General features: G+C 38.6%; 1 protein-coding gene across 8 annotated transcripts in view; it reads left to right on the top strand.

Moving 5' to 3' along the window:
* Positions 1-27,004, top strand: part of LPP (LIM domain containing preferred translocation partner in lipoma) — a 772,586-nt gene that overhangs the window by 592,550 nt on the left and 153,032 nt on the right. The window lies entirely within an intron of this gene.

Below are 27,004 nucleotides of genomic sequence, written 5' to 3'. Positions count from 1 at the left end.
AATGGACATGAGTTTGCACAAGCTCTGGGGGACTGCAAAGGACAGGCAAGCCTGCAGTCCATGGGATTGCAAAAAGTCAAACATGACTGAGTAACTGAACAACAACAAAGGGAACATTCCTGGTGGGAATGTTTTCTGGTGGTGGTAGTTTAGCTGCAAAGTGGAAACGCCGGCCAGGGTCCTCTGTACATAGGATTTCCCAGGAAAGAATATTGGAATGTGTTTCCATTTCCTTCTTCAGGGGGTCTTTCCAACCCAGGGATCAAACCTGCATCTCCTGCTTTGTTGGTGTATTCTTTACTGCTGAGCCAATAGGGGAGCCCATATTTTGTGCCACAGAGTACCTATATTAATAGTAAAGTATCATCATCCTATCTTAGGAATGTTGTTTTCCCTCATGAAAGATGTGTGTATGTAGGTATGTGTCTATGTGTGTATGTATATATATGTATACATATGTCTATGTTAATATGCATCAAGACACAGGGGGAAGCCTCTATAAAAAACTAAACAATTCCATAGTGCTTCTGAAAAGTCATTTACTATTTGCATGTTGCCCCATAATGCTATACTAGAATCACTTTTTTAAATTAGGCTTCCTCATAGGAAAGTTATGACCAACCTAGAAAGCATATTAAAAAAAAGAGACATTACTTTGCCAGCAAAGGTCCATCTAGTCGAGGCTATGGTTTTTCCAGTGATCATGTATGGATGTGAGAGTTGGACTGTGAAGAAAGCTGAGCGCCAAAGACTTGATGCTTTTGAACTGTGGTGTTGGAGAAGACTCTTGAGAGTCCCTTGGACTGCAAGGAGATCCAACCAGTCCATCCTAAAGGAGATCAGTCCTGGGTGTTCATTGGAAGGACTATTGCTAAAGCTGAAACTCCAATCCTTTGGCTACCTCATGAGAAGAGTTGACTCATTGGAAAAGACCCTGATGCTGGAGGGATTGGGGGCAGGAGGAGAAGGGGACGACAGAGGATGAGATGGCTGGATAGTATAACCGGCTGGATGGACATGAGTTTGGGTAAACTCCAGGAGTTGGTGATGGACAGGGAGGCCTGGTGTGCTGTGATTCATGGGGTCTCAAAGAGTCGGACACGACTGAGTGACTGAACTGAACTGTACTGATGATGTTTTCCCCTCTGTTTAAATTTTGTTTCATGTCCTTCAGCACATTTTTAAAAATAATTTTCTCCATCTAATTTGTGTACCTTTCCTCTAAATAAAGCAACTTTTGTTGCTATTGTGAGATTTCTTTTTGTTCATTTGTTCCCATTTCTCAATGGTAGTTGCTTATTTGTTTACTTACCTATCCAAATGCATTACTGAAATATGATATTCTCTAATTCTTTTGTTGAGATTACTTGGGTTCTTTTAAGCATCGAGTGTTATCCAATTTTGTCTCCTCTTTTCCAGTGTTTATTAATATATCACTTATGTCATTTTTTTGTCTTATGGTTTCACTATAGTTTTTTGAAATATTGTTGAATGTATTTGTCAGGGAGAAAGTGGTCTTCCCATCCTGTTCCTCTGCCATCTTGGGACCTGGACATTTCTTCCTTTTACTTCTTTCAGTATGACTTTAACATTTCTTATTTTGCTATAATGGTTTCCAGTAGCTTCAGTCAAATAATTTTTTATTATAGGACATTTCATTCTCTTTCTCCGTTACTTGTATTTTTTCAATTAGATATGGTCATTAAATTTTATTAAAGTTTTAGATATACTCAACATTATTTATACTTTCTTCTTTATTTATTCATGTACATGAATTATGTTAGTAGAATCCCTTGTTGGTTTAAATTTACTTTATACTTTTTACCATTTAATAAACTGATGGCTTCCCCAATGGCTCAGTGTGTAGAGAATCTGCCTACAATGCAGGAGACACAGGAGACATGGATTCCAGCCATGTCTGAGTCAGGAAGATACCCTGGAGGAGGAAATGGCAATCCACTTCAGTATATACTCTTGCTTGTAAAATCTCGTGAACAGAGGAGCCTGGTGGGCTCCAGTCCTTGGGGTAGCAAAAGAGTCGGACACGACTGAGCACAGCACACAACAACAATAAACTGATAGCTTCAAGTTGTTAATGTAATTCATTTAGAATCCTGGTCCCTCATATCTCAGTTGGTAAAGAATCCACCTGCAATGCAAGAGACCCTGGTTTGATTCCTAGATCGGGACTATCCCTTGGAGAAGGGATGGACTACCCATCCCAGTATTCTTGGGTTTCCCTTGTGGCTTAGCTGGTAAAGAATCCACCTGCAATGCGGGAGACCTGGGTTCAATCCCTGGGTTGGGGAGATCCCCTGGAGAGGGAAAAGGCTACCCACTCCAGTATTCTGGCCTGGAGAACTGCATGGACTATACAGTCCATGGGGTCGCAAAGAGTCGGACACAAGTGAGCAACTTTTACTTTCACAGATTGAGCTATGCTTTTGTCTTTGAACAATATTATATTTTAAAGAGTCGGACACGACTGTGCGACTGAATTGAACTGAACTGAACCTTCTAAAAACGCTTCCCAGATGGCTCAGGGATATAAAAAAAAAAAAAAAAAGTCTGCCTGCCAATGCAGGAGAAGTGGATTTGATCCCTGGGTCGGAAGATCCCCTGGAGAAGGAAATCGCAACCCACTCCAGTATTCTTATTGGGAAATTCCATGGACAGGGGAGCCTGGTGGGCTACAGGCAATGGGGTTTCAAAAGAGTCAGACATGACTTAATGACTGAACAACAATCTCCTAAAATCAGTTTGAAAACGTCCCATTTTTTAATATGGTCTAGAATCATCTCATTCATATAGAAATGATATCCTCCTTAAACATTAGAGTGACCTGATCTTCATTTTTTGGTCATCATTTTTTATTGGCAAATCTTTAACAAACTTAAATTTCTTCAGTGACTATTGGGCTGCTGAAGTGTTTGGACTCCTCTTGGAAATCATTTGGTCGTTTATGTCTAACGCTATAAAAATCATCCACTTCATCAACATTTTCAACTGTGTTAGCATGATGTAAGCATATTACTCACTTATAATTTTTAAAATATCTTTGTCTATATTTAACTCTCTCCTTAAAAATTTTGTCTAATTTTTGTGTTTTGCTTTTAGCTAAGCTCTTCTAAGAGTTTTCTTATGTGTGGGTGTATGTGTATGAGGAGTTTTTCTTCTTTTTCTAGCTCATTACTTTTGGTGTGTAGCTTTATTAATTTTTACTTCCTACTTTGTTTTAATTCATTTATTTATTCATCATTGTAGCATCTTAACCTAAATGTTGTTTCATTTATCATCTCTTTTGTTTCATAATGAAAGCATTTAATTTTATAAATACTCCCCTTACTTCATCTGCATCCCATGAGTTTTTGATATTTCTTTTTAGATTTATTATAAACATTTTGTAATTCACTTTTTCTTCCCTCTAAGAATGTTATAAATTTATCCCTAAGTTATTTTCATCTTTTTATTTTTCTAGTTTTTTTAAATCAAAAGAAATTAAGCCTTGAAATTTATTACTGACATATAAATTCCAGACTGAGCATTATAAAAATGTACCCAACTCATTGCTGGATTTGGTATTTTGTCAGCTGGGAACACTAAATACCCCCACTTAACTTGGTATTTGTAAAGCTCGGAGTAGCATTGGGGTTCCTGTTCACTTTGGCAATTGCCCTATGGCTAATTTGGCCAGTTTCCAAGTCCTCAAAGAGAGACAAAGAGTTGTCTCATTGCCACCTGCTATTAACTAAATACTTAGGATTCAGTGTCCTACGGGTGACTGGGAGACATGGGATTGGATTATTGTGGCAGCCTGCGGAAACTCCTTCCCTGGGGAATTCTGAGAACAGCAAAGAACCATCTGTCTTGGGTGGTTTTAAGAGCAGCCCTGCCTAAAGGCAGGTGCATGGATTAGATGACCTGTGAAGATTGTCATCCATTCCAGTGACTTCAGTGGAAAGGATGCATTTGCTGAATTTGAAAAGAGTCCAGGACAAACATTGATAGGTTTGGGGAGCATATGGTCAAGAGCCTGAGGGTATTCATCCCCTCTTGAAATTGGAGCCACGCAGTGTCACCCTGTGCCCTGAAGTCAAGAATGTCATCCTCTGCAAGTGAACCCAGCATTCAGTTATTCCACCCTTGAAAGTTATATGCATATATAGTTCAAATTAGAGTAGTTCAAATCTTTAATCACAAGCAGAATTCTTTTTTTTTTAAGCAGGTAGTCCAACTCATCCATATGTATAAATTTAAATGGACTGTTGAGCTTGATTCTTGTTAAGCCACTAACCTTAACTTTCCTAACCTTGTTCCTCAGAGGTTATCATGTGTTTGTTTTAAGCAACTAAATAGCCTGAAAGGTGAAACGCTTAAATGAATCAACCAAGTTAAATCACCTTAATTGTGATCCAATTTTCATTGTTTAAAATGTCCTAATCTATTTTAAAGTCATAGAGGAAGAGAAATGCCCCCAAATCTTTTCAGACTGATATATCAGATGTAAAGATTGGAGTTAACCAACAATGGCCAGTTTGTAAAAGCACACGTGTCAACTGATTCAGTTAACCATTCCAGCAGAGTTAGAGGGATTATGGCTTAAGGATACCAGGTAACCTTGCATGCCAGAGGTAGTTTGGATGAGCTGAATTAGGAGAGGTGGAAAGGACCTGTCACAAATGTGTCCCAAAAGTTTAAACTAGTTTAAAAATAAGAGTTGACTAGGAGGGCTACTCCATTTCTTCTAAGGGATTCTTGCCCACAGTAGTAGATATAGTAGTCATCTGAATTAAAGCTTTAGCATCCAGTTTTGCAATGAATATTCAGAGTTGATCTCCTTTAGGATTGACTGCTTTGATCTCCTTGCAGTCCAAGGGACTCTCAAGAGTCTTCTCCAACACCACAGTTCAAAAGCATCAATTCTTTGGTGCTTAGCCTCACATCCATACATGACTACTAGAAAAACCATATCTTTGACTAGATGGACCTTTGTAAGCAAAGTAAAGTCTATGCTTTTTATTTTTTTTTATTTTTATTTAATAAATGGTACAAAGCACAATGCCAAAAACATTAACAGTTAAAATTTCACCAAGTGAAAAATTAGAATACACAGTTGTAAAAAGCTACATTAAGTTATTTTACAACTGCCTCAAGCTGCAAAAAGAAAAAAAATCCAATGCCATACCTAAGTTATCCCTCTCTCAAAATAATGCCATTTATGTTATAAACCATGAGCACCCCATCAAAAGACGGGAACTGCTTTTGTTAATTCATATATATATATATATATATGACTGTATCACTTTGCTATACACCTGAAACAAACACAACACTGAAATAAAATATAGTACAATATAAAATAAAAATAAGTTATGCTTTTTAATATGCTGTCTAGGTTGGCCATAGCTTTTCTTCCAAGGAGCAAGTGTCTTTTTAGTTTCATGGCTGCGGTCACCATCCACAGTGATTTTGGAGCCCAAGAAAATAAAGTCTATCACTGTTTCCATTGTTTCCCCATCTATTTGGCATGAATTGATTTACCAGATGCCATGATCTTCAGTTTTTGAATGTTGAGTTTTAAACCAACTTTTCACTCTCCTCTTTCACTTTCATCAACAGGCTCTTCAGCTTCTCTTTGCTTTCTGTCATAAGGGTGGTATCATCTGCATATCTGAGATTATTGATATTTCTCCCCACAATCTTGATTCCAGCCTATGCTTCATCCTGCATGGCATTTCACATCTTGTACTCTGCATATAAGTTTAATAAGCAGGGTGACAGTATACAGCCTTGAAGTACTCCTTTTCCAATTTGGAACCAGTCCATTGTTCATGTCTGGTTCTAACTGTTGCTTCTTGAACTGCATACAAGTGTCTTAGGAGGCAGGTAAGGTGGTCTGCTTTTCCCATCTCTTTAAGAAGTTTCCACAGTTTGTTGTGATCCACACAGTCAAAGGCTTTAGCATAGTCAATGAAGCAGAAGATGTTTTTCTGGAATTCTCTTGCTTTTTCTATAATCCAATGGATGTTGGCAATCTGACCTCCAGTTCCTCTTCTTTTTCTAAATTCAGCTTGAACATCTGGAAGTTCTCGGTTCATGTACTATTGAAGCCTGGCTTGGAGAATTTTGAGCATTACTTTGCTAGCATGTGAAATAAGTGCAATTGTGTGATAGTTTGACCATTCTTTGGCATTGCATTTCTTTGGGATTGGAATGAAAACTGACTTTTTCCGGTCCTGTGGCCACTGCAGAGTTTTCCACATTTGCTGGCATATTGAGTGCAGCACTTTCACAGCATCATCTTTTAGTAGGGATAATGGCAACCTCCTTCAAAAGGACTTATGTCAGCACACTGTGGCTCTTAGGATTTTTATAGTCAGTGCCCTTTACCCTGTGGCAGGCCACTGTCAACCCATACCTCCACTGGAGACTCCTGGACACTCACAGGCAAGTCTGGCTCATTCTCTTATGGGGAGACATTGCTCCTTTCTCCTGAGTCCTGGTGTGCATAAGTTTTTTCTGTGCACTCTAAGAGTCTGTTTCCCCAGTCCTATGGAAGTCCTGTAATCAAATCCTACTGGCCTTTGAAGTCAAATTCCCTGGGTGTTTTCAGTCTTTTTGTGAGATCGTCAGGTTGACAAATCAGGGCCCTAGAACTTTTGCAACAGTGTGAGAAATTCTTTGGTATAATTGTTCTCCAGTTTGTGGGTCATCTGATCAGTGGTTCTGTAGTGGAACTAATGATGCCCTCCTCCAAAAGGACTTCGGCCACATGCCACACCACCCACGTCTGCTGCAGCCAGATCCCCTGTCCCTGTGGTAGGTCACTGTTGACCTGTGCCTCTGCAGGAGACACTCAAACACTCAAAGACAGGTCTGGCTTAGTCTCTTATGGAGGTCACTGCTCTTTTCCCTGGGTCCTGCAGATGGTAACTGCAGCCATGAAATTAAAAGACGCTTGCTCCTTGGAAGAAAAGCCATCAACAAATCTAGGTAGCATATTAAAAAGCAGGAACATACTTTGCCAGCAAAGGTCCATCTCATTAAAGCGGTGGTTGTTCCAGTAGTCATGTATGGATGTGAGAGTTGGACCGTGAAGGAGGCTGAGCGCCAAAGAATTGATGCTTTTGAACTGTGGTGTTGGAGAAGACTCTTGAGAGTCCCTTGGACTTCAAGGAGATCAACTCTGAATATTCATTTAAAGGACTGATGCTGAAGCTGAAACGCCAGTACTTTGGCCACCTGTTGCTAAGAGCCTACTCATTAGAAAAGACCCTGATGCTGGGAAAGATTGAAGGCAGGAGGAGAAGGGGGTGACAGAGGATGAGATGGTTGGATGGCATCATCAACTCAATGGACATGAGTTTGAGCAAGCTCTGGGAGATGGTGAAGGACAGGCAAGCCTGGCGTGTTGCAGTCCATGGGGTCACAGAAAGTTGGACACAACTGAGTGAATGAACAACAACAGCAAAAATAAGGGTTATGGCTTATCCAAAGAATAGTGCTTTTAGGGAAAAAAAAGACAGTTCCTTAACTCATACTGTAGTCTCAATACAGATCAATTACAATTAAAGAAGTCAGTGTTTAAAAACTAACAACAATTTTAAAATAACCTGTGGTGAAGTGTTATCTGAATGAAATATAATCAGATCTGGATTGATCTGATCTAGTTTTGAGAAAGGATATTTTTTATATTTTATGCTTATGAAACAATAATGGCAATAAAAAATTGGCAATAGGTTTGAGAAAAAAATGAAGTGTTTATAAATGTCAGAGATTAAAATTAAGAAACAAAACAATTATATTTGCAATAAATATGATAAATAAATATTTGCAATATATATAACATGAAAGCTTTTTTAAAAAATTGAAGAAATGCCAGTAAGGAAACACAAAGAATGTAAACAATTCTTAACAGAATCAATTCAGTGGATGATTAACTTAAAATTTTATTGTCACTAAAATGAAATGAAAATTAAAACAACTGAAGTATAATTTTCTGTATGAAATTAGCAAAGATTTAGGAAAAACCTCTTCTCATTTACAGCTGCTAAGAGTAAATTAATCCCAGTATTTCTCGAAAATATTTGGCATTATTCTTTAAGAACTTTAATTGTTGCATATCTCTCAATGCAGATAGATGATGGACATGCACATAGATAGATGTACATATAAACAGTTATGTCATCTATCTAGCCTAAGGACATAGACGTTTAAACAAAACCTGTTTGCAAAAGTTTTCACTGAGGAGCAATTTATAATGAGAAATAAATGACCAAAAGTAGGGAACTTGTTTTATAAAATAGTGTAGATCCCAAATGATGAAATATTAAGATACTGTATTTGAAGAATTTAATATATTTAGAAAAAAGCTCTTCTGTAAGGGAAATGGCTTAAACTTGTGTATTTAGTATGATCAAAGTTAAGTTAAAAATATGTGTAGAGGGTCTTTAAGAAGACACATTAAAATGTAAACAGACCAGTTATTTCTCAGTAATTAGATTGATTATTATTTTCTTCATAATTTTTCTTGATTTTCAAATTATCTACAGTGAATATGTGTTATTTTTTGTAATTAAAAATATCTTTGAAAATGAGAAATAGAACCAACTAGCAAAATAAGAATGAAAGAACAAGAAGGGAAGTTAGAAATGGGATAGTGAAACAGCCCTAGATTCAGAGTGGGGGACCTGGATTCTAGAATCCGGAGAGATTTGTTGAAATGGTCACTTCAGGAAAGATTCTACAGGCCAGTGTTTTATCCAAGAGCCCCTTCCCTGTGTACTGGTAGGCCTGCCAACCCTGGTAGAAAGTAGGTAGCCCAGACTAAATCTCCTGCATGGATGAACTTTCCAACTCCTTCCCATTGATTATCCTTTTTCACTCTTCCCAAACGGAAGTAAGAAATTACTGATGCAAATTGTCCTCTTCCCACTGACTTCAGCTCTGAGATGGGAGGAGCAAAGTATGTTTTCAATGATGTCTGTGGTCTTAGGTAGTTGTAGACCCGCATACCATTTCAGCATCAGAGTGATTGTTTTTGACTGGTGTAGGCTATGGTTTATTGCTGAATATACCTATATAGATTTTTTTAATGTTTAATAGCCTTAGGAAGTGTGGCAGCACCCTTGTAGTATCAGTTCAGTTCAGTTCAGTCACTCAGTCGTGTCCGACTCTTTGCGTCCCCATGGATTGCAGCACGCCAGGATTCCCTGTCCTTCGCCAACTCCCAGAGCTTGCTCAGACTCATGTCCATTGAGTCAGTGATGCCATCCAACCATCTCATCCTCTGTCATCCCCTTCTCCTCCTGCCTTCAATTTTTCCCAGCATCAGGGTCTTTTCCAATGAGTCAGTTCATTGCATCTGGTGGCCAAAGTATTGGAGTTTCAGCTTCAGTATCAGTCTTTCCAATGAATATTCAGTACTGATTTTCTTTTAAGATTGACTGCCTGGATCTCCTTGCAGTCCAAGGGATTCTCAAAAGTTTTCTCCAACACCACAGTTCAAAAGCATCAATTCTTCAGTGCTCAACTTTCTTTATAGTCCAACTGTCACATGCAAACATGATTACTGGGAAAACCATAGCTTTGATTAGATGGACCTTTGTTGGTAAAATAATGTCTCTGGTTTTTAATATGTTGTCTAGGTTGGTTATAACTTTTCTTCCAAGGAGCAAGCATCTTTTAATTTCATGGCTGCAGTCAATATCTGCAGTGATTTTGGAGCCCCCCCAAAAATATAGTCTCTTGCTGTTTCCATTGTTTCCCCATCTATTTGCCATGAATTGATGGGGAAATGGCCAGATGGCGTGATCGTAGTTTTCTAAATGTTGAGTTTTAAGCCAGTTTTTTCACTCTCCTCTTTCACTTTCATCAAGATGCCTTGTAGTGTGGGACTGAAAAAGCCTAAATCCACTTTTTCCAACCCTGTGATTCATCATGTCCCGAAATCCCTTAGTTTAGAATGGTCTGGAGTTCAGCCTTCATTTTACCTCTTTCTCAGTTCCAGCATAAGACGTGACCTGTTCCACTCAATCAACCTGTTCTCAGTTGTTGTTGTTTTTTTTTTTAATTCCAGAAATAAATAGAAATATCTTGTGTGTTATAACCTTTCTCCCCAACATAGTTCTCTTTTTATTCCTTCCTGCTTCCCCCACTTTTTGCTTTTATTACTTTTGGTACCTGTATGCTTTCATTTCCTGGTGGCTCAGAGGTTAACGCATCTGCCTCCAATGCGGGAGACCCGGGTTCGATCCCTGGGTCGGGAAGATCCCCTGGAGAAGGAAACGGTAACCCACTCCAGTATTCTTGCCTGGAGAATCCCATGGACGGAGAAGCCTGGTAGGCTACAGTCCATGGGGTCACAAAGAGTCGGACACGACTGAGCAACGGAACGGAAACGGATGCTTTCATTTCAGTAGAGACAGGGGATACATTTTTTTCTTAGTTCTTAGTCCAGCATCTTGATCTTGTTATTGTAAGGAAATTAAATTTTATAACAAAGAAGTCCTCAGCAGTGTTATTTCCAAATGATAAGGATCAGTCATGTAGGGAATCCACAGACTCTTTGGCAATAACAATAGCAGTAAAGTTGTATTTATAGTTGTGCTAGGTGCTTTGCAACGCTCTCTTCATGCATTGACTTTTGTAACTCCCACAGCAACTCTGCTTTACAAGGTATGATTATATCCGTTTAACATATACTTAGTAATAATATCATTATAATAAGACATTGTATATGCTTCACCAGGGGAGGAAACATACCCAGATAGCTTAGGTGATTTGCTCAAGGACACACAGCAGTGAAGTGACAAAGCCAGATCTTAAAGGCAGATAATCTGACTTCAGAAATCTTGTTCCTAAGTGTTCCTTTCTAAATACAGTAATGTGACTGAGACTGTCTGGAGGATTTTAGTCTATCCTGGTGATGAGTTTAAAGCTCTTTATTTTACTATAATCATTTCTATAGGTACAAGGGATCCCATTCCCAAGCATAGTCACTTGTTAGAATGTGGGCCGCTTTTAATCACAAATGTAACTGGTGTCTTAGTTGCTAAGCTAAGCTCTCTGGTGTCCTCTAACGCTTAACTTTGTACATTTAATTGGATTCCTGGTGCTTTGTTTATTTTACTTTTGTTGTGAAAGTTACCTTCATTATATTCCTTCCATTGGTGCTGTCAAGACATAATTTTTACAAATCAAGGTAGCTGGCTGGTGAAGGATCTGCCTGCCATCACAGGAAATGCAAGAGATGCAGGTTCGATCCCTGGGTCAGGGAAGATCCTCTGGAGTAGAAAATGGCAATCTGCTCCCATATTCTTGTCTAAAAACTCCCATGGACAGAGGAGCCTGGAAGGTTACAGCCCATGAGATAGCAAAGAGTAGGACATGACTAAGTGACTGAACACAGCACACATGGGAACAATGTACTTTTCAGCTCTCCCCACAAGGACATTCAGTTCAGTTCAGTCGCTCAGTCGTTTTCGACTCTCCGCGACCCCATGAATCACGGCACGCCAGGCCTCCCTGTCCATCACCAACTCCCGGAGTTCACTCAAACTCATGTCCACAGAGTCGGTGATGCCATCCAGCCATCTCATTCTCGGTTGTCCCCTTCTCCTCCCACCCCCAACCTTTCCCAGCATCAGAGTCTTTTCCAGTGAGTCAACTCATTGCATGAGGTGGCCAAAGTATTGCAGTTTCAGCTTTAGCATCAGTCCCTCCAAATGAACATCCAGGATTGATCTCCTTTAGAATGGACTGGTTAGATCTCCTTGCAGTACAAGGGACTCTCAAGAGTCTTAACAGGCATAAATATCAAGCTTCTTTCTTACAAAGATTTGCTGTCCTGATTGTTTAAAAAATTCTCTTAAAAATGATAACTTATCACTGTATGTACTTATTTGAAATCTTTCTGATATCAGACATTGGCTGGTATCGATTGGGAGTACATAAATGTTTTTGCTATAAAGGTTCCTCACAATCTTGTCATGGGGATAGGTCAATTATGTAAATCCCTGTCACACAAACTGAATTGATATGATTGCCTGAAAAGAGTCAAAATTGCTACAATAGTTTGAAGAAGAGAGAACTTTGGGAGTATAAAAACAAGGTTTCCTGAATGACAAGACAGAAAAAAATGGGTCAAAATTTTAAACAGATAATTCACAGAAGGGTAAATATTACAGTATTTATTAGAAAGAGAGAAGGAAAGAACCGGTTTTTGTCTGGCTTCTGTCAGAAGGCAGCATTTGAGACAGGCTTTGGATGATTATTTGGTTTGTGATTGTGGAAAAGGAGATGCAAGGCATGGAGAAGGAAAAAGTAACTTCAGCAAAGGCATAGAAGTTGGAAAACATGGAACAATTGGGAAACAGAAGTCAGGAGAGAAATTCATGTAATTCCCTATAATGTTGAAGCATCTGTTCTATTTTTTAGGAGATGTATAAGGATGACTTTCTACAGTCCTATAGTGGAAGGATTTTCATTTCTAATGGCGTGTCACTGCATAATTCCATGAGAGATGGATGCTGAGGAACTGAGGAAGGGGTAATAAGATAAATCTTAGAAGTTCCTGGAAATCTGTTTCCATCGGATTGAAGCAGTTTATAACTAAAGATGGGAGTTAGTTACTAGAGGGTCACAAATATTCTTGATTAACCAGCTCTGCATGGATCTAACAGTGTTATCTATAAGCCTACTAATTACCAGAGTTTTTTTTTCATACCTTATTTTTTTTCTGGCTGCACCCTGCAGCACTTGGAACTTCCCTGATCAGGATGGAACCTGAACCCCCTGCAGTGGAAGCATGGAGTCTTAACAACTCGACCACCAGGGAAGTGCAAGACCAGAATTTTTAAAAGCCCTTTTGAGTTGCCATCATCCCGTCTTTATCTCCTGTTAAAGGCTGGGATGGGAGTAATCCCACTCTTGCTTGATGATAAACAGATTGACAACAGAGCCTTTTTATAATAAACTCTGAAAGTTGCTTCTGAGGTCTTCATATGTATCTCACACTTCATGAAGGCCAGTGAATGATTATCATTCTGTGACCATCATTGTTTTGAGTTTGTTGATAACTAAAAAGTATTAAGAATGTTGCCTTTTGCTTCTCGGAGAATGAATGTCTACAGAACTCTGCAAGGGTGTCATCTATGTCCATTCAGGGCTAGAATGTATTTCCATATGCACTAACAGACTCAAGAAGGAGATTTCCTCCAGGTTGTCAACAAGAGAGCTAACATGGATATTAACACAGGCATCATCAAGCCAATTACTCTGTTTAGTGAAGGTTGTTTTTCCAATAGGGACTAGGGTATCTAATGGGCTCTGGGCCTATTTGCTCATAAATATAACAATGAGTTAATGGAACTACCTGCGGTCTTCAGAAGGTACCCTTGCATTTTAGGACTGCAAGAAAAAATAATATAGTAATATGTTTTATGCTCTGCTACATTCATATTTTCTATTAAAGCATACCTATCTAAACCCAATATCTGACATCAATTTTAATAAGGAGAAATTACATTTAATTTTGTCTTTATCCTTTCACATTAATCCATTATGAATATTTTATTCTACAGAGTTAGAAAAATTGAATTCACTTATTAGGGAAGAATATTCCTTTATAAGGAGTGCTTTATATTTCAGGTCCTCATAACTTACTTTAAATATTTCAGGCACGATAAATGGTAAGAAATGAAAAATAGGCCTGAATTCATAGAGTAAGGACCATTTAGAAGTCTTTTGTCTTCAGATTTTGATTATACAGTTAAACTTATTTGATGTGCTCAGCAGGTTGTAAAATTCATATCTTTATATAGTGATCCATAAGAAATAGCTCTATAGTAATGGAACACCTTTAAATTTGATTCTTGTGAGTTGCAAAATTATCATCATCCTTCCCACAAAGAAAAAAATGTGTATTTTTATTTGTTTAACCTCAGATGAGGTATTAATTATAATCTCTTGACATTTTAAAATGTAAAATCTCTCTACTGATCATATGCCTCATCTCAGTTTCCACGACCATACAGTTTTTTAGCAAATAAATCTAAGGGAAAATCATAGTTTATTTTATAAGATATATACAAATGATTTTCTAGAGGAGAAAATAAAAAGACATTAGTATGTTTCATTGATATGAACCATAAAAAATCAAAATACTAATTTTTAGTATCTTTATAGAGAAAATTAGTAAGGGAAATATGTTTTCCTAAACATTATTTAAACAAGCAAACAAACAAAAAAAACCCTTGAAATTTTATGGAAAATAAATGTAGTAGAACCTTCTTCAATGCATTTGGGTCCACTAAACTAATCCAAGTGCATTTGGAATTGGAGAAATCCAAGTTCAGAAAGAGATTATATAATTTACTTTTAATATTTTTACCTTTATAGCTATCATTATGCCTGTATTCCTCTGTCATAACTACTATAGCTTTAGATCAAATCTTGATATCAGATAACATGAGTCCTCCAACTTTGTTTTTTTAAGAACTATTTGGACCATTATTCATTCTTTGCATTTGCATGTAAAATTTACAATCTGTTTGCCAATTTGTACCAATAGAATCTGATAGGATTTATATTTAATAAGTCAAATTGAGGAGAAATGAAACCTTAACAATATTGTCTTCCAGTACATGAACATGGCATATTTATCTCCTTATTTAGATCTTCTTTAATTTTTCTCAGTAATGTTTTATGTCTCATTATAAATGTCTAAAACATATTTTGGGTCAAAGACCTAAATATCAAAGCTAAATTATAAAAATTTTACAAGAAAACTTAGAAAATCCTTATGATGCTGGAAGCAAAGATTTCCTAGAGAAGATATCCAAAAAAAAGTCAAAAAAGTTTTAATGACAAATTGGAGTTTATAAAAATGATAAAACTGTGACTTTTCAAAAAAACTCCATTTTAAAAAGGAAATGACATTCCAGCCAGAGAATGGCAGTGTACAAAGACCCTTAACTTACCTTTTCCCACAGACACACTAAATCTATACTTGCATGTAGAGCAGTTCCAAAGATGCCCACTCTTACGTGGTGACAGGAAATGAAACTGTCACTCTTTGCAGATGGTATGATACTGGTAAGATCCACCAGAGAAGGAAATAGCAACCCACTCCAGTAACCTTGCCTGGAAAATTCCATGGACAGAGGAGCCTGGTGGGCTACAGTCCATGAGGTCACAGAGAAAGACACAACTGAGTGACCAAGCAAACAATGACACAATATGTAAAAAACCTAAAGACACCACCAAAAGACTATTAGAGCTAATAAATCTACAAGATACAAAATCAACATACAGAACTTTGTCACATTTCTTTTCACAGAGAAATGGGGAAAATTATTCCATTTATAATTTCATTAAAAAGAATAAAATACCTAGGAATAAATTTAACCAAGGAGGTGAAAGACCTGTTCTCTGAAAACTATAAGACAGTGGTAAAAGTAATGACTATAGAAGAATATGGCACAGATAAATGGAAAGATATATACCTGACTTATGGATTGGAAGAATTAACATTGTTAAATAGTCCATACTACTGGTTCCAAATAGGAAAAGGAGTCATCAAGGCTGTATATTGTCACCCTGCTTATTTAACTTATATGCAGAGTACATCATGGGAAATGCTGGGCTGGAAGAAGCACAAGCTGGAATCAAGATTGCCGGGAGAAATAGCAATAACCTCAGATATGCAGATGACACCACCCTTATGGCAGAAAGTGAAGAGGAACTCAAAAGCCTCTTGATGAAAGTGAAAGAGGAGAGTGAAAAAATTGGCTTGAAGCTCAACATTCAGAAGACTAAGATCATGGCATCTGGTCCCATCACTTCATGGGAAATAGATGGGGAAACAGTGGAAAACAGTGTTAGACTTCATTTTTTATGGCTCCAAAATCACTGCGCATGCTGATTGCAGCCATGAAATTAAAAGACACTTACTCCTTGGAAGGAAAGTTATGACCAACCTAGATAGCATATTAAAAAGCAGAGACATTACTTTGCCAACCAAGGTCCGTCTAGTCAAGGCTATGGTTTTTCCCGTGGTCATGTATGGATGTGAGAGTTGGATTGTGAAGAAAGCTGAGCGCTGAAGAATTGATGCTTTTGAACTGTGGTGTTGGAGAAGACTCTTGAGAGTCCCTTGGACTGCAAGGAGATCCACCCAATCCATTCTAAAGGAGATCAGTCCTGAGTGTTCACTGGAAGGACTGATGCTAAAGCTGAAGCTCCAATCCTTTGGCTACCTCATGAGACAAGTTGACTCATTGGAAAAGACCCTGATGCTGGGAGGGACTGGGGGCAGGAGGAGAAGGGGACGACAGAGAATGAGATGGCTGGATGGCATAACCGACTTGATGGACATGAGTTTGAGTGAACTCTGGGAGCTGGTGATGGACAGGGAGGCCTGGCGTGCTGCAATTCGTGGGGTTGCAAAGAGTTGGACATGATTGAGCGACTGAACTGAACTGAACTGATGGTGATAGTTACAGCCCTATGAATTTCCTGAAATTTTTCAAAATGCACATTTAAAATGGGTTCATTAATTACATGTAAATTATACCTCAGTACTGGAAAAGACTCTGATGCTGGGAAAGGTTGGGGGTGGGAGGAGAAGGGGACGACAGAGAATGAGATGGCTGGATGGCATCACCGACTCTGTGGACATGAGTTTGAGTGAACTCCGGGAGTTGGTGATGGACAGGGAGGCCTGGCTTCCTGTGATTCATGGGGTCACGGAGAGTCGGACACGACTGAGCGACTGAACTGATCTGAACTGAAATTTTATTTTAATAAGTAACAAATCACATTTTTTACCTTTTTAAAAACACAAACAAGACATATTTGAATGAGTAATGTTGGCTTTGTGTCTGATAGGTCCTTGTTCATAATGTCATAATGTTCAGTTCAGTCAGTTCAGTCTCTCAGTCATGTCCAACTCTTCACGACCCCATGGACCACAGCACGCCAGGCCTCCCTGTCCATCACCAACTCCCGGAGTTTATTCAAACTCATCTCCATTGAGTCCATGATGTCACCCAACCATCTCATCCTCTGTCGTCCCCTTCTCCTGCTGCCTTCAATCTTTCTAAGCATCAGGGTCTTTTCAAATGAGTCAGCTCTTCACTTCAAGTGGCCAAAGTATTGGCGTTACAGCCTCTACATCAGTCTTTCCAATGAACACTCAGGACTGATCTCTTTAGGATGGACTAGTTGGATCTCTGTGCAGTCCAAGGGACTCTCAAGAGTCTTATCCAACACCACAGTTCAAACACATGAATTCTTTGATGCTCAGCTTTCTTTATAATCCAACTCTCATATCCATACCTGACTACTGGAAAAACCATAGATTTGACGAGACAGACCTTTGTTGGCAAAGTAATGTCTCTGTTTTTTAATATGCTGTCTAGGTTGGTCATAGCTTTCCTTCCAAGGAGTAAGCCTCTTTTAATTTCATGACTGCAGTCACCATCAGCAGTGATTTTGGAGCCCCCAAAAATAAAACCAGCCACTGTTTTCACTGTTTCCCCAGTGATGGAACCAGATGCCATGATCTCAGTTTTCTGAATGTTGAGCTTTAAGCCAACTTTTTTACTCTCGTCTTTCACTTTCATCAAGAGACTCTTTAGTTCCTCTTCACTTTCTGCCATTAGGGTGGTGTCATCTGCATATCTAAGGTTATTGATATTTCTCCCGGAAATCTTGATTCCAGCTTGTGCTTCATCCAGCTCTGCGTTTCTCATGTTGTACTCTCCATATAAGTTAAATAAGCAGGGTGACAATATACAGCCTTGATGTACTCCTTTTCCTATTTGGAACCAGTCTGTTGTTCCATGTCCAGTTCTAACTGTTGCTTCCTGACCTGCATGCAGATTTTTCAGGAGGCAGGTCAGGTGGTCTGGTATTCCCATCTCTTTCAGAATTTTCCACAGTTTATTGTGATCCACACAGTCAAAGGCTTTGGCCTTGTCAATAAAGCAGAGATAGATGTTTTTCTGGAATTCTCTTGCCTTTTCAATGATCCACAGAATGAAGCAGGGCAATGGGTAATAGAGTTTTGCCAAGAGAATGCACTGGTCATAGCAAATACCCTCTTCCAACAACACAAGAACATGAACATCACCAGATGGTAAACACCAAAATCAGATTGCTTATATACTTTGCAGCCAAAGATGGAGAAGCTCTATACAAAAAAAAACAAAAAAACACTGGGAACGGACTGTGGCTCAGATCATGAACTCTTTATTGCCAAATTCAGACTTAAATTGAAGAAAGTAGGAAAAACCACTAGACCATTCAGGTATGACCTAAATCAAATCCCTACGATTATACAGTGGAAGTGAGAAATAGATTTAAGGGACTAGATCTGATAGACAGAGTGCCTGATGAACTATGGACAGAGGTTCATGACATTGTACAGGAGACAGGGAACAAGATCATCCCCGAGAAAAAGAAATGCAAAAAAGCAAAATAGCTGTCTGAGGAGGCCTTACAAATGTCATCATGGGTCCTCTACAACTTCCAATTTGGGTTTCGTTAAAGGAGAGCAAGAATTGAAAGAAACTTGTGAAATAATGTGAATGCAGAATGCTTTACAGTTTTTAAGCTTTTTTCACTAATATTTTAAAGTTGCTTATCCATAACATACTGACATTTTCTTTTTTTCCCTAAGTGAAATGTCTCTATGGAACTTTCTGAAAATGTTCTATTTAGATGTTATTTTTAAAAAGTAAAACATTTTCACTTTTTTGCTAACCTATATAATATTTAATTAGATAATTTAATGACAGTCACAAGTTCAAAAGGTATTAGTAGGTTTAAGATCAAATCCAGCTGAGTATGGTAGCAGGTTGGAGCAGGAGTCAGGCTGTGCTCATGACAGTGTTCACTGGTTATGCACAAGGCATGCAACTGAGAAGCCCCTGGGATGGAAGCTGAAGATTGCTAGTTTGTGACCCAGTGCCTGACATATAGCATGTGCTCAATAGCTGCTGAATTTGAATGTTTACCTTCTGTATTATCCATCATAAGTCTAAAGGATTTGATAGTAAGTCCTCAGTAAATGTTGAATCATTTTCAGTCTTACACAGAATTAAATGAATTAAACGTATATTCATCTATGAATTTTTGGCAAGCCTATATTAAAAATTACACTTGGAACATGACTTCCACATGGGCAGATCTGTCTGTTTACCAGCAAAGTTGGGCCACAGTAGGTGTTCAGTAATCATTTTGTGAAAGCATAACTTTATTGAGTCCTCTGCCTTCTAAGGAGATTTTTAGACAGAAATGGGTCTCAAACTGGTCTCTAATACTTTTCTCAAACTTTACAAGTCAGTAGATTTCTTGTGCAAACTTTTTTTTTTAACGTAGGAAATTCCAGAAAAATTCTTCTGAGGAAGTTGATTGTATATAGATGAAACTGATAAAGGGGCTCAGGTCATCATCTCTCCCGTCCACTCTTCTTCCTAATGATTCCACATAGCTGAATCCTCAGAACCCTAAAGGTTCTTTGGAACAAACTTTAAATATCTCTAATTCTTGTTCATAGTTTAATTTTCCCAAACAGGTAAATGTGGTGAGGTCCATGGTGTTTAAATGACCTAAGGTCACATAGCTGTGTATGTATGGCAAAGCCAACCCATAAGTGCATGTCTTCTCATTTTTATGTTCAGTCAGTTCAGTTCAATTCAGTCACGCAGTCATGACCGATTCTTTGCAACCCCATGGACTGCAGCACACCAGGCTTCCCTGTCCATCACCAAATCCTGAAGCTTGCTCAAACTCATGTCCATCAAGTCAGTGATGCCATCCAACCATCTCATCCTCTGTCGTCCCTTTCTCCTCCTGCCTTCAATCTTTCCCAGCAACAGGGTCTTTTCACATAAGTCAGTTCTTCGCATCAGGTGGCCACAGTATTGGAGTTTCAGCTTCAACATCAATCCTTCCAAAGAATATTCAGTACTGACTTCCTTTAGCATTGACTGGTTGGATCTCCTTGCAGTGCAAGGGACTCAAGAGTCTTCTCCAACACCACAGTTCATAAGCATCAATTCTTAGTCACTCAGTTTTCTTTGTGGACCAACTCTCACATCCATAGATGTAAGTCACATCCATGACTACTAGAAAAACCATAGCTTTGACTAGACAAAGCTTTGTTGGCAAAGTAATGTCTCTGCTTTTTAATATGCTGTCAAGGATGGTCATAACTTTTCTTCCAGGAGCATGCATCACTTAATTTCATGGCTGCAGTCACCATCCACAGTGATTTTGGAACCCAAGAAAATAAAGTCTGCCACTGTTTCCACTGTTTCCCCATCTATTTGCCCTGAAGTGATGGAACTTGATGCCATGATCTTAGTTTTCTGAATGTTGACCTTTAAGCCAACTTTCTCACTCTCTTCTTTCACTTTCATCACAAGACTCTTTAGTTCTTCTTCGCTTTCTGCCATAAGGGTGGTGTCCTCTGCATGCATATCTGAGGTTAATATTTCTCCCGGCAATCTTGATTCCAGCTTGTGCTTCATCTAGCAGGGCATTTTGCATGATGTACTCTGCATATAATTTAAACAAGCAAGGTGACAATATACAGCCTTGATGTACTACTTTTCCAATTTGGAACCAGTCTGTTGTTCCACGTCTGGTTCTAACTGTTGCTTCCTGACCTGCATACAAATTTCTCAGGAGGCAGGTAAGGTGATCTGGTATTCCATCATTTTAAGAATTTTCGGCAGTTTGTTGTGATCCACACAGTCAAAGACTTTGGCATAGTCAATATAGCAGAAATAGATGTTTTTTTGGAACTCTTTTGCTTTTTTTGATGATCCAACAGATGTTGGCAATTTGTTCTCTGGTTCCTCTGCCTTTTCTAAATCCAGCTTGAACATTTGGAAGTTCGTGGTTCATGTCCTGTTGAAGCCTGCCTTGGAGAATGTTGAGCACTTCTTTGCTAGCATGTGAGGTAACTGCGATTGTGTGGTAGTTCAAACATTCTTTGGCATTGCCTTTCTTTGGGATTGGAATGAAAACTGACCTTTTCCAGTCCCGTGGCCACTGCTGAGTTTCCATGTTTGCTGGCATATTGGGTGAAGCACTTTCACAGCATCATCTCTTAGGATTTGGAAAAGCTCAGCTGGAATTCCATCATCTTCACTAGCTGTGTTCGTAGTGATGCTTCCTAAGGCCCACTTGACTTTGCATTCCAGGATGTCTGGCTCTAGGTGAGTGATCATATCGTCATGGTTATCTGGGTCATGAGGATCTTTTCTACATAGTTCTTCTGTGTATTCTGGCCACCTCTTCTTAACATCTTCTGCTTCTGTGAGGTCCATACCATTTCTGTCCTTACTGAGCCCATCTTTGCATGAAATGTTCCCTTGGTATCTCTGATTTTCTTGAAGAGATCTCTAGTCTTTCCCATTCTATTGTTTTCCTCTATTTCTTTGCTTTGATCACTGAGGAACGCTTTCTTGTCTCTCCATTGCTATTCTTTGGAACTCTGCATTCAGATGGGTATATCTTTCCTTTCTCCTTTGCCTTTCACTTCTTTTCTCAGCTATTTGTAAGGCCTCCTCAGACAGCCATTTTGCCTTTTTGCATTTCTTTTTCCTGGGGATGGTCTTGATCAGTGCCTCCTGTATAATGTCACAAACCACCGTCCATAGCTTTTTAGGCTCTCTATCAGATCTAATCCCTTGAATCTAATTGTCACTTCCACTGTATAATCATAAGAGATTTGATTTAGGTCATACCTGAATGGTCTACTGGTTTTCTCCACTTTCTTTAATTTCAGTTTGAATTTGGCAATAAGGAGTTCATGATCTGAGCCACAGTCCACTCCCAGTCTTATTTTTGCTGACTGTAAGAGCTTCTCAATCTTTGGCTGCAAAGAATATAATCAATCTGATTTCGGTGTTGGCCATCTGGTGATGTCCATGTGGAAAGTCTTCTCTTGTGTTGTTGAAAGAGGGTGTTTGCTATGACCAGTGCGTTCTCCTGGCAGAACTCTTTTAGCCTTTGCCCTGCTTCATCCTGTAGTCCAAGGCAAAATTTGCCTGTTATTCCAGGTATCTCTTTACTTCCTAGTTTCTATTCCAGTCCCCTATAATGAAAAGGACATCTTTTGAGGTTATTACTTCTATAAGGTCTTGTAAGATCTTCATAGAACCATTCATCTTCAGCTTCTTCAGCATTACTGGTCAGGGCATTTGCCTTGGAAACGATCAGAGATCATTTTGTTGTTATTGAGATGGCACTCATGAACTGCATTTCAGACTCTTTTGTTGACTGTGAGGGCGACTCCATTTCTTCTAAGGGATTCCTGTCCACAGTAGTAGATATAATGGTCATCCGAGTTAAATTCACCTGTTCCAGAACAGTAGAGAAGAGTGCAGAAATAACTCCAGAAAGAATGAAGAGAGAGACCCAAAGCAAAAACAACGCCCAGTTGTGGATGTGACTGGTGATGAAAGTTAAGTCCGATGCTATAAAGAGCAGTATATCATAGGAACCTGGAATGTTAGGTCCATGAATCAAGGTAAATTGGAAGTGGTCAAACAGGAGATGGGAAAAGGGAACATCAGCATTTTAGGAGTCCGTGAACTAAAATGGACTGGAATGGGCGAATTTAACTCAGATGACTTTTTTGCTAATGTTTTTCAACTGCTTTTCTGTTCCAGTTTCACTGTATCCCATGAACAACAACTCATTTTAACATTTTTCTTTAAGAGATCTTCCCTTGTCTTTAACATATACCATTACATCCATTTGTACCACCTGGACCAAGCTAAATTATTCCTCAGCATTTACACCTTTCAAATATTTATAGACCATCATCATGGCACTCCTTAGTCATCCTTTAGCCTCGTTATATGTACATATATAGCTTCTCTAATCTTATTGTACGAGTCAGTCTCTCTAGGCTTTTCATATACTGTTCTTCTCTCTAATGCCTCTAAGAGAATAGTTTGAGAATATTCCAGATGGGAAAAAAATAACCTCAACATGTTGTAACAGGGGGGAAAAACACACTGAATAGTTGAAAGGAGCAATCTACAGGTTAATTAGTATTATGGCCACAAATATGTGCACAGTTTTGTTTCAGAAATAAAGCAAGCTGTATTTGTTGTAACTCTCTCTTCTTTGAACTTAACAGAATGCTGATAATGCCAAGCTGTGTTTACAGTCCAAAGTTTTGCTAAAGACCTTCAACTTTGCACTCTCCTTGTGTGGTATCTCTTGCCCGAGATAGAACTACAAATAAAAGTACATAAACAGGAGCTGATGCAAGAACCCACTACTGAGCTTATCTGGTTTTGTGCAGTTTCTGTGGATTTACTTGGTGTCTGGGATCTCCCTATACTCGCCTTGCTGAGGGAGAGCCCTTGACTTATCTCACTAGATATTAGATGCTTGGGTATTAGTTATTCCATAAAAATTGTTTACTGAATATGGTAATCTAAAAATGGAAACTACATTATTGCTAGAGGAATCACCCAGAAATACTCTGCTGACATAAACAGAACATGCCTATTGCCTGGTTTTCTTTTGTTTTGTTTTGTTTATAGCTTTTATAGTGTTTCAGCAAATTTGGGGTCTTGAAAAGCTGTCCAAATATTATCATTGAGCTTCTTCTCCTTACCCTCAGGCAGACTTAATCTAACTTCAATTTGCATATTCACCTTATAAAATTTATCTTAGAATGAAAACTGAAGACTAGGAAGGTGCTTAGAAAAACACTTCAAATCACTTGATTCAGTGTATTCATTTTATAGCAAGAGATAGAAAGCATTCAATATATGCCTCCCCCCAGGTACATTAGGGAAATGTTCCATTATTGCTCAGACTCTCATATGAATGTATTCTTTCAGTCCCAACCAAATCTTTCCTGTAGAACTTTCTTTGTCTTTCTTGTGCTGCTGTTCCATAATCTCACAGGACCATAAGCTTCTACCAGATAGATACGTGATTTCTTGCTTTGTTCTTTTCATAAAATATTGCACTGCACCTCAGAAATGATGATAGCCAGTGGGGTTTATCAGAATGGAATTTAAGCTTTTCTATCTTTAAACCCAGTGATTGTACCATTTTGAAGGTGGCAAAGAAGGGTGACTATTTCCTCTCTCACACGAAGCAAGGTTGTGAAGGGACTTGTTCTCTGAATGAAAGAGGAGAGGGGTAAAGTAGGAACCTTCTCATGTTTTATTCAGATGTTAACAAAGAAAGTTGAGAAGTGTGTTTCCTTACATTTGACACCATTTTTATCCCAAACATTTTGGGCAAGTGGTAGCAGACAATTGTGCAAGCTTTTTGATACAGAGGAATTTTTCCAGGAGCGTAATCTCGGTGGGAAGTATTACCTAAGAGTAATGCACTAATCACTTTCAGTCTTGCGTGTTTTCACATACTGTGTGCATGCATACATGTATTAGTATCTGTTCCTAAGACGTCACTTCAGTGCCCAGAGAGCTCAGCGTTGCTATGCAAGTGCTAGAGATGGAATCCATGCCCACTGCAGTTTAGCAAGAAGGATTTTACAGACACGCAAGGGCAAAAATGGCCTAAAGATCTAAGACTGAGTGCCTTGGTCTCCCTCTGAGCTGTGTGTCAAATATTCATGTCATCCCTCTGCCCACTCCACTGGGAAGATAATGGCACAGCCAGCATTTCCAAGAAGCTTAGCTCCTCAAAAATCTCTCTACTCACATCCAATACTGCATTCCATCTTGTAGTTTTGCATAGGAATTCCTCAAAATATGATCCCTGGATACAAGCCCAAGATATATACATATTTTATACTATTTTGTACATGTGATTTGCGTTAATATTTATAACAAAATTTCTTTTACAGTGATATAGTTTGGAGGAATTCCTTACATGTTGTTTGCACTTATATGTTTATATATATATATTCCTCCCAGTAACACTTTGAGTCACTGAGTTGCTTGTCCAAAGTTGCAGGTGCATATATATATATATATATATATATATATATATATATAGTAGAACCAGGACTAGAACTCAGTTCTTCTGACCACAAACCTTCCACTTATTTCACTTAAATGGGTTTTGGCCTAATATTAACAAATGAAATAAAAGTGGAAGCCAATCAAGTGAATATTGAATACATTAACTCCAGTGGACAGACGGAGTCAGACCAGCTTTGTTTAAACAGGAACCAGAAACTGACCTTCTTTTACCAAATGGTACCTCAGCAGAACCCAGCACCCCACATCCTGCTGCTGCTTTTTTTTCCATTTTCAGAGCATTCAGACATACAAAGCCAAAGTATAATAGGTGTTTCAGACAGAAGTGGAATGGTTGTGCTGGTTCAGAGGGTAATGTCATTACCCTTGTTCTGGAATCACGTAGGAGTCATCCTTGTGGACACCATATTTTATTTACAATGAAACTTTACCTTATGCTCAGGCCACAGCACCTACTAGTGGAAAGAAACTAATATTTGATGCAGCCACTGGGAAATAATTTCACACAATATAAGTGCATGTTCCCTGGTAGCTCAGCGGTGAAGAATCTACCTGCTAATGCAGGAGACTCAGGTTCAGTTCCTGGGTTAAGAAGATCTCTTGGGAAAGGAAATGGTTACTCACTCCAGTATTCTTTCCTGGAGAATTCCCATGGACAGTGGAGCCTGGAGGGTCACAAAGAATGGACAGGACTGAGCGACTGAACAACAAGAAACAAGTACACTATGCTGAGAGCCTGAAGGCCTGGATTCAGGTCTCACCTTTGCTGTTGAGTTGCTGTAGGATCTTAATCAAGGCACTCCCTCTGTCTGAGCCTTTGCTTTTTCATCTGTGAGGTTGGACTGAATGGTTTCTAAGTTTTCACGTACTATTATATTTATGATTTTTAAAATCCTTTAACAGTGTATAATGAACATTTCAGCACTAAGTAGAAAATCCAAAACCCCCAAGTAAGACTGAACGGCTTCCCTGGGACATAGTATCAGGTGAAAATATCACCCATCTCTAGGCCCATCACCAGGCTTGCAGGTTATGTGGTCCAGCAAGATCACTAGGACTTGGGGTTAGATGAAGCGGGGTTAAATTCCAGCTCTGTTATCTACCTGTCAAGTCATGCACAACATTATCCCTAGGTTAACTTGTTAAAAGAAGATAATTGTCTTCTCTGGCCTTTAGTTATTACAAGATTCAAATAAGAACATGGAAATGATGAAGTTTTATGTGAGCTTGCAGGATTTCTTTCAGTCTTCATATACTGAAAATCTAAAAGAAACAGCCTTAATTATAGGGTTCATTTTGCTCATTTTGGTAGCCCTGAGTGAGAAAGTACACTTACAATTATAAACCCGTATATAAATATATGGAGTGCTTGTTATTCAATAACATTGTAAAGAGAATATTATGGCTGTTGTTAGATATTGAAATACAATAGCTTCAGGAACACTCAGTGGTAGATTTGCTCTTAAATAACCAAAAGTACATGTGGAGATTTTCAACCTATAAAACTACAAAGTAACATGGCACACTTAAAGATTTTTTAGCTTTGACTACAAAGTAACATGGCACACTTAAAGATTTTTTAGTTTTGAGTAGAGCCTGAGGGAAATGCAAATTCTCATGGTAGATAACCATAGAGCACATTTTAATCGTAAGTTAAAAATAATCATTGCAGTCACAGTTTTTTAACTGTACTGCTGCTGCTGCTGCTAAGTCACTTCAGTCGTGTACGACTCTGTGCAACCCCATAGACGGCAGCCCACCAGGCTTCCCTGTCCCTGGGATTCTCCAGGCAAGAACACTGGAGTGGGTTGCCATTTCCTTCTCAAATTTAACTGTATTAGTAAACATTGATTTTTTTTCCTGTTAACAGATCAATCGTGAAATGAATTTTAAATATAGAACAATAGATTAAAATTAAGAATCAGAATATGAAAATGCCTATGTGTAAATTTAACCTGAAATAATGCTTTAGTCAAAATAGATACTAATATTCCTATTAGGAATTT

This window comes from Moschus berezovskii, chromosome 1 (genome assembly GCF_049115385.1).
Source record: "Moschus berezovskii isolate FMDL1 chromosome 1, NW_MosBer_1.0, whole genome shotgun sequence".
NCBI classification, from domain to species: Eukaryota; Metazoa; Chordata; class Mammalia; order Artiodactyla; family Moschidae; genus Moschus; species Moschus berezovskii.
The sequence above is the reverse complement of the archived record's forward strand: the minus strand, read 5'-3'. Positions and strand labels throughout refer to the sequence as shown.